Source organism: Rosa chinensis, chromosome 4 (assembly GCF_002994745.2).
Source record: "Rosa chinensis cultivar Old Blush chromosome 4, RchiOBHm-V2, whole genome shotgun sequence".
In the NCBI taxonomy this organism is placed as follows: Eukaryota; Viridiplantae; Streptophyta; class Magnoliopsida; order Rosales; family Rosaceae; genus Rosa; species Rosa chinensis.
In genome coordinates, this window is record NC_037091.1 from 3,705,907 (window position 1) to 3,713,914 (window position 8,008).

Sequence of the window (8,008 nt, forward strand, 5' to 3'; positions counted from 1 at the left end):
GTATTATCTTGAGAAGGGAGAATGAATGAAAGTATTCAATTTAATATTGGAGGTTGATCCCCTCGAAGTGATCCCAGTCCTCTATTCTATTAAGTTTCCAAGTTGATAAGGTCTAGTCTTATCATACTATTAGGATAATCCCAAACAAGTGAGGAAAAGAAGGAAAGAGACTTTGAGAGTGAGGAGAAGATGGAAACATCCGACTTGTGAATCGCAGAAGTCCTCATCAGTTCAAGGAGTTGGGAGGAGGACTGAAGAAGTGAGCTTTAGCTCTCAAAACTAGCAATTCATGGTGATGCCCACCAAATGTTCGATGAAATGCCTCGAAACAAATACAGGAGTATTAAGTATTCAAAGGAGGTTGGATTGGTGAAGTAAACAGAATTGCTGGAAATACAAATTACAAAAGATGGAAAAGAGAGATAGAAGGTCTGCAATTTCAAAAACACCACAAAAGACAATGGAGAAGGTTGGCAAAATGTGTAATGGAAGTGCCCTCTACATTTGACAAGCTTCTAATGCTGCAATGCTTGATTGGGAAGGGTCATCTACGTAGTTGCAGTAGTGACTGGCGACGGTATTAATGATGCACCTGCATTGAATGTTGCCGGAATGTTGCCAAATAGAGGTGCGGAAGAAGTGTGTATAATAACATCCTTAAGTCCATCCAAATATTCCTGCCAAAGTAAATGTTGCTGCTATTGCAATCAGCTTGGTTGCAGCTGTTTCAGAAGGTATACTGCTCAAACTATATATTGTCTTATTGGTAGCAGAATTTCATTTTAGTCTATATACTCTTTGTTTTCACAATCCTATATGCCCTTATGATTTAGTTTTGTACGATTGCATTTGAGTTGAAAATCACATCTTCAGCTACAAAAATGTCAAATATTCAGCACAAAAAAGATTCTTTTTAGCTAGTCACAGTCGTTAAAAACTATATTGCAGTAGGTTTTGGTATGAACAAAATGCAATCAGATTATATTCAGATTAAAAACTGTATTCAAATTATTATTTTTTGCAGTACATGGAATCAGATTCTCATTGCTTATACATATTCAGTATGTTACATTTTGAACAAAATGCAGAGCAAACTTCCATATAAGATATGAATTTACATTACACTGTCCTAGAATAGTAATGACATGTTTACAAAACAAAAAAATAATTACCAATTATTTAATAAACGAACAAAATGAATATATTCTAATTCAGAACATACTACTATCCAACAATGCGTGTGCATTCATCCGGACAGTTCTTCTCATGTTGAAGTTCATCTGGGGTGCTTATTTTTCTTCATCTTCAGATAGCTGAAAATGGGTTTCTGTGGAACAGGTATAGACTTGACTAGCCAACCAATTGGCCAAGAGATGACTGCAATCCCTATGCATACACCCCATTGTCCCCAATTCAACCTCTCTGTATCTGCAAATTTCTTGAGAACCTCCACCATCACGACCTGAAGAACAATTGTCACTGCAATGATCCCCATGAACAACTTATTGGTATGTATTCCCTTGAACACATTCTTCTTCTCTAGCTTCCTTGCATTGAACTCATTGAACACCTGGCAAAGCACAAAAGTGTTGAAGATCAATGTGTCCTTTACCTTATCACTGACATCAAAGATTGCTTTGCCCCTGAATTGTAAGATCAAGAGGACTGTTATCTGCTACAGTGCTTGAGGCAAGAGGTTCCTCCACATGATGTTTGTGATGAGAGGCGCTGTCCTTCCCACTGGTGGCTTCTCCATCAGTTCTCTTGTGGGTTTTTCTGTGGCAAGAGCAAGCGCTCCAAGTGTGTCCATGATCAAGTTGACCCACAATAACTGAACTGCTGTTAATGGGACTTGACCTGCTGAAACTGCCACAACAAAGTTGATCACAAGAGCTGCAACATTGACGGTGAGTTGGAATTGTATGAACTTCTGGATATTATTGTACACACATCTTCCCCACATCAAAACTGTCGCAACTGAAGCAAAGTTATCATCCATTATCACAATATCTGAGCTCTCTTTAGCCACTTCTGTTCCTTGAATCCCCATAGAAAGTCCTATATCAGCTTCTTTTAATGCCGGTGCATCATTGGTGCCATCACCTGTCACTGCAACTACATGACCTTTCTGTTTCAAGCATTGCACCATTAGAAGCTTATCAAACGGAGAAGACCTTGCCATCACAGAAATTTTCTCAACTTTCTCCATTCTCTCTTCTGGCGTGTAGTTGCGAAATTCGACACCTTCTATCACTGCTCCGAGCATATCCTGACCAGGCCTGAGTATCCCACACTCAGTGGCTATGGCTTTTGCGGTGAAAACATTGTCTCCGGTAATCATTTTGACGTTCACCCCAGCATATTGGCAATCTTCAACTGCTTTTCTCACACCTGGACGGCATGGATCTTTAAGGCCCACAAGTCCCAATAGGGTCAATCCATCTTCCTTTAGCACAACTTTCTGGTCTCCTTCAACTTGCTCCTCTGCTGGAACTTCTTTATGTGCGAATGCGATGCATCTGAGGCTGCTGGCTGCCATACCTTGAATAATCTGCTCAAAGTTCATTTTTTCATTGTAATCCATATCCTTAACAATTCCAGAGGCATCATAGTAACTTGTACACATTGCTAGTATCATTTCTGCTGCTCCTTTCCTGTGTACATGGATTGAGTTGTCTGCCTTTCTCTTCACCAGAACTCCACTTTGTTTCTTCTTCGAATTAAAGGCTTCGACGTGGAGAATGCTACAGCTCTTCACCACTTTCTCCATATTTATCTTCGACCCATGTACTACCCATGAAAGAATAGCCTTTTCAGTGGGACTGCCAGAGATCTCAATTTCGGAATCCAAGCTAGGGCTGTACACACTACCAGTTGTGTTGAGAGAAACCCCTTCTTGGATCAAGTTGAGAACATAAGGAGAGATAGATGAATAAGCTTCTTCTTCCACAGATTCTTTCCCCAACCAAAACTTAGTTACCTTCATCTGGTTCATGGTCAGAGTGCCTGTTTTGTCGGTACAAATTGTTGTAGTAGATCCCATGGTCTCACATGCAGAGAGCTTCCGGACCATTGCATTATCAACCATCATTCTCTTCATGGAATATGCAAGAGTGAGAGTCACAGCTAATGGTAGACCTTCTGGAATTGCTACCACAACAATTGTAACTGCTGCTGCTACAATCCCAATGACAGCGTTTATTATGTCGTCAGATTTGGTCTTGCTGCCATTGTACTCTTTGTTTCCATTCTCATCCTCGGTGTTCCCTGTGAAGTATCTGACCAGCATGACTACAAGAACAAAGAAAGCAACTGCCAAACCAACTTTACCTATCGAAGAAGTTAGCGTGTCTAGACGTGCTTGCAGAGGTGTCTTTTCACTGGTGTCTTGGCTAATTTGGCTCATCATTTCACCCCAATTCGTGTTCATCCCGACTGATGTGACAAGCATGCGACCATAACCATCAGCTATTTTAGTCCCAGAGAACAAGAAAGGATTCTCAGTGACACTTATCTCAACATGGTCGCTCTCCCCTGTCATGCTTGATTCATCTACTGATAAAGAGTGGCCCTCTAGAAGTAATCCATCAGCTGGAACTTGATCTCCAATTTTCAAGCAGATGACATCACCCACCACAATTTCGAATATTGAAATCAGTTGGCGCCTTCCATTTCTCACAGCCTCAATCTGGAGATTGTTGCTGACTTTCGACAACTTGTCAAACTGTCTGCTCTGTCTGTAGTTGCTTATTGCTGAAACAGAAATGACCAGAATGACTGCGAGACAAATGCTTCCACCATCAATCCAACCTTCTTTTAGTCCATGCTCTTTTATACCAAAACCAAGAGAGAGCGCAGCACAGCCTAAAAGAATGAGAATTGTAAGGTCTTTCAAGGCTTCCCACACAAAGTGGAGGAATCCTTGCGTTGGCGGTTTCTTGTATGTGTTGGAACCAAATGCTTCGTGTCTGCACGCAATGTCTTCAGCATCATCACCATTGATTCCATGCTCTGCATCAGTTTTGAGAGCTGATGCTACTTCTTGAACCCCTCCAAGCTCCAAGAGCTTGTTGAGATTTTTCTCCTTCACAAGCTCAGTGAGGCTTTTTTGGTCTGCTTTGAATCCATTGATGGCTGGCACCGAGACTGGCTCGACCCTAACTATGGAGTAAGAGAGTGTGCGAGATATGAATGTGGAGTTGGTATGTTTGGGAAGAGTAGAAGGTCTTAAAGAGTGGAAGGCTCTAGAGCAATAGATGGTAATGAAAGCAGAATGCCATTTTCTTTTGCTGATGTCAAGACCAGTGCTCGGAACATCGAGCTGCAACTCAATGCTCCCCAACTTTGCATGCAGGGTGGTAGACTTGGACATGCTTTTATATAAAAGCAAATACAAATACAACTGAAGGGAAAAACGATGTTTATTTTGCCACTCACAATGCAAAAGTTGATAATTCGTTTCTGGGACTGATGATCGAAAAGTTTCTGGAGTATTGGATATACAAAGCGGTTCGAGTTGTTCTCCTTCATCTCGTAAACCTTTATTTATAAACTGGATTTCGCGTTAATAACGTTAAGGCTCCAGCAAAGTCCCTTTAGTATTTCCCGGTTTCCTGGTCATTTCCTGTATCAATTAATTAATCGAATGAATCCAGTGAACCGATCATGGAAAATTCGAAGTATTGAATGATTATATCTAAATGTCAAGCGAATGGTTTAATCGGGCAATGCACCCACAATTACTTTTGTCGGGCAAATTGACAAGAGTAGGAATATCACAGCCACTACACCATAAAATATGAGACGATTACCCATGGCAATGCGGTCACGTGCTTTGTCCAGATTAAGATGTTTCATCTTTCATACTTCACTCGAGTCTTTTTTTTTTTTTTTTTCTATTGCCAAATCAGAACACTGGGCCTTCCAAACACAAACCGAAGCAGAAGAGGACAACAGGCCCATTTTTGCCAAAACAAGCCTAAAGAAAGAAGACTCATGAGCCCAAACCAGGCGAGCCCATATACTTTGCCACCAATAGACAAGCCCAGCAACAAGGAGGAAGCAGCTACAGCAGCCACGCTACCGGCAAGAAAACTCCACCGAACTTCGCGATCCGACAAGACGGTTTCCAAGACTCTAGCTCATAATTAATTTTTTGTTTATTCCCCTACGAGTCCAACGACCAAGACTCTAAGTGGCCCAGCAGGAATTACCGCGTAAACTAGGAATTTGGTGCCATTGACGGGCCTTTTCGTCGAGGGGAAGTTTAAACTTAATAAACAAAGACTTTCTGTGCTTTTTCATTGGGGAGCAGGTTAAACTTAATAAACAAAGATTTTTTGTTACTGATTATTTTTGAACTAACAACTAGACTGGGTTCGCTGCGTGTTGCTCTTAGACTTATAAATAGATCAGATTTTGATTAGAATCCGCTCTGGATGAGTTTGGATTTTCAATTTGATCCGTTAATGATCCGGATCCGTTAATCCACTTATTTAATGAATTAAACATAGATTTAGGTTGGTTCAATCAGTTAATGATCCGTTCCGTTTTTATAATAATAAAATATTATTTTTTTAAATTTTAAAATATAAAATATTAAGAATACATTGAAAATTTAGCATTTTTTTTTTGAAAGGGAGTTTGGTTTGAAAGGGAGTTTGGAACCCAATCAAGCTGGGAGGCTAATCCCCACACTCATGTTATTATTTAATATAGATTGACGCATCGAGGGGGGGGGGGGGAGACGTAATACCTGTACCCCGAGTATTTATAGAGCTTTACAAAAATCTTCATAGAGGACATCCTGTAAGTAATCAGGAGCCTCCCCTAAATATAGGCCACTAACATGAACTAAAACTAGCAAAGTGGGTAAGTCTATCTGCCACACTATTTGCTTCTCTGAAGATCTGTCGAATTACAATAGCATCAAAAGCAATGACATAATATTTACAATCATCAATAATTTAACTAACCTCTGAGTTGTCCTCCCCTTGGTAATTCAGAGCATTTACTAAAACTGACGAGTCACTCTCAACTTCGACCTCTCGCCATCCTTGGTGTATAGCTAGGAGCAAAGCTGCTCTACAGGCCTCAGTTTCACATTGAAATGCAGAACCTGCATTCGGTAGAAGCCTGGACCATGTAGCATGAACCTTACCACTAAAATCCCGCACAACAACACCTATCCCGCCTTGGCCCCCATCTCGCTGGAATGATCTGTCAATATTCAACTTGAGCCTCCCACTGGGAGGGAAGACCCACTTTGTTTTCTCCCTTCTCCAAGGCTGCCTTTCTTCCTTAAATGGATGCAAACGTTGGTATTCCAAAATAAGTTGGTTTGACCATGCAGAAGCATGCATGGGATTAATGTTCTCCCATTCCATACAATTTGATTCCTCTCTACCCATATAGTCCAAAGAGACATGAAAAAGGTACACACCTGTTGCATGGGAAGTACGTCCACCATATCCAAGATCCATGCATGAAGAGAAGTTGAATGATGATTCCTTGCTGGCAAACCAAGGGCACCTACATCACATTTGCACAACACATACCGTCTCTGGAAGTTGGACTCTTTTCTTACTCAACGCTTCTTTGGTAGGTATAATTTTACTGTGGTGACCCGAGGGATTGTAAGCCCAAAACGCATAGCCCATTTCAAATTCCGCTTTTGAAAATATGTTATTCGGTTGCTAGAACGATTTGTCCAAGAAAGTGTTTTGTAAACCAACAGTCTAAACCCAAAAGGCCTTGCAATTTCGGGTTGATGAGTCATCGAGACGTCATTCATGACATGTCGGTTTCTCATTGGCTCGGGGTCGCGGTGCTGTGGGACCCCTCCCTCGGGTCGCCACATCCACACACTAAACGCCAAATAAAGGAACGGACCTTAGGTTGGACATTCACCCTCCAAAGCTTCTTCTAGAACACCATCAAGACTGGTTGTCCCGCCAAGGTAGATGCTTGAAATATTGTAGAGGACAGTCTTCTAGTGACATGATATCCGCTCTTGACGCTATAAATCCCACACTTGTCATAATGTCAAACAATCCGATCAGGAGGATTTCTCACACTTAGCGGTATCTTAACAATCAGATCAACTTCATCAGGAGAAAATAACTCCTCGAGCATCTCCACAATCCACTCGTTAGATTCTTGGTCTATAAGGTCTGCAACTTTAAGCTCCTCTAAGCCTTCCATCACAGGTGTAACCAGTTTAAAAGTATGAGGCCTTGGAATCCAAGGGTCAAGCCACACAGATATGCTATCACTTGTACCAACCTGATAACGCAGACCTTTTGCCAAAACATCTTCGTCTTTAATTAGACTCCTCCCAAGTGTTGGAGTCCCCCGGATCAACAGTTGCATGCATAAAATCAGAATGTGGATAGTACTTTGCTTTGAGGGTTCTTGCCAACAACGAATCTGGGTACCGAATTAGCCTCCACCCTTATTTTGCCAAAAGGGCATGATTGAAATCCACCATCTTCCGAAAACCAAGTCCTCCTTTAGCTTTAGGAATACACATCTTATCCCAAGCCAACCAATGAATCTTCCTACCATTCTCCGTGTCACCCCACCAAAACTCCGCCATACATCTATGCATCTCCACACAAAGGTGCTTTGGTAATTCAAACCAGCTCATGACATAGGTGGGCATAGATTGGACCACCGATTTTATCATAACCTCCTTACCAGCTGCACTCAACATTCTGTCCTTCCAACCCTTCATTTTATTTCTTGGAAAGCTTTAGTTTTAGAATAACTAACCTCAGTTGGCAATCCTAGGTATTTATCATGCTTATCAACCCTCTCCACCTCAAAAACAGAAGCCAAACACTCTTGTACTGCCAACTCCACATTTTTTGAAAATGAGATTTTGCTCTTTTGGTAGTTTATCTCTTGGCTGGATGCACTTTCATACAGCTGCAATACCCCCTTTAGATGCTCACATCCCTCCCTTTTTGCTTTCATGAAAATAAAGGAGTCGTCGGAAAAGAAAAGA

At 41.3% G+C, this 8,008-nt stretch overlaps 1 pseudogene; it reads right to left on the minus strand.

Moving 5' to 3' along the window:
• Positions 1-984: 984 nt before the first annotated feature.
• Positions 985-4,498, minus strand: LOC112198638 (annotated as a pseudogene).
• Between the last annotated feature and the right edge of the window lie 3,510 nt (positions 4,499-8,008).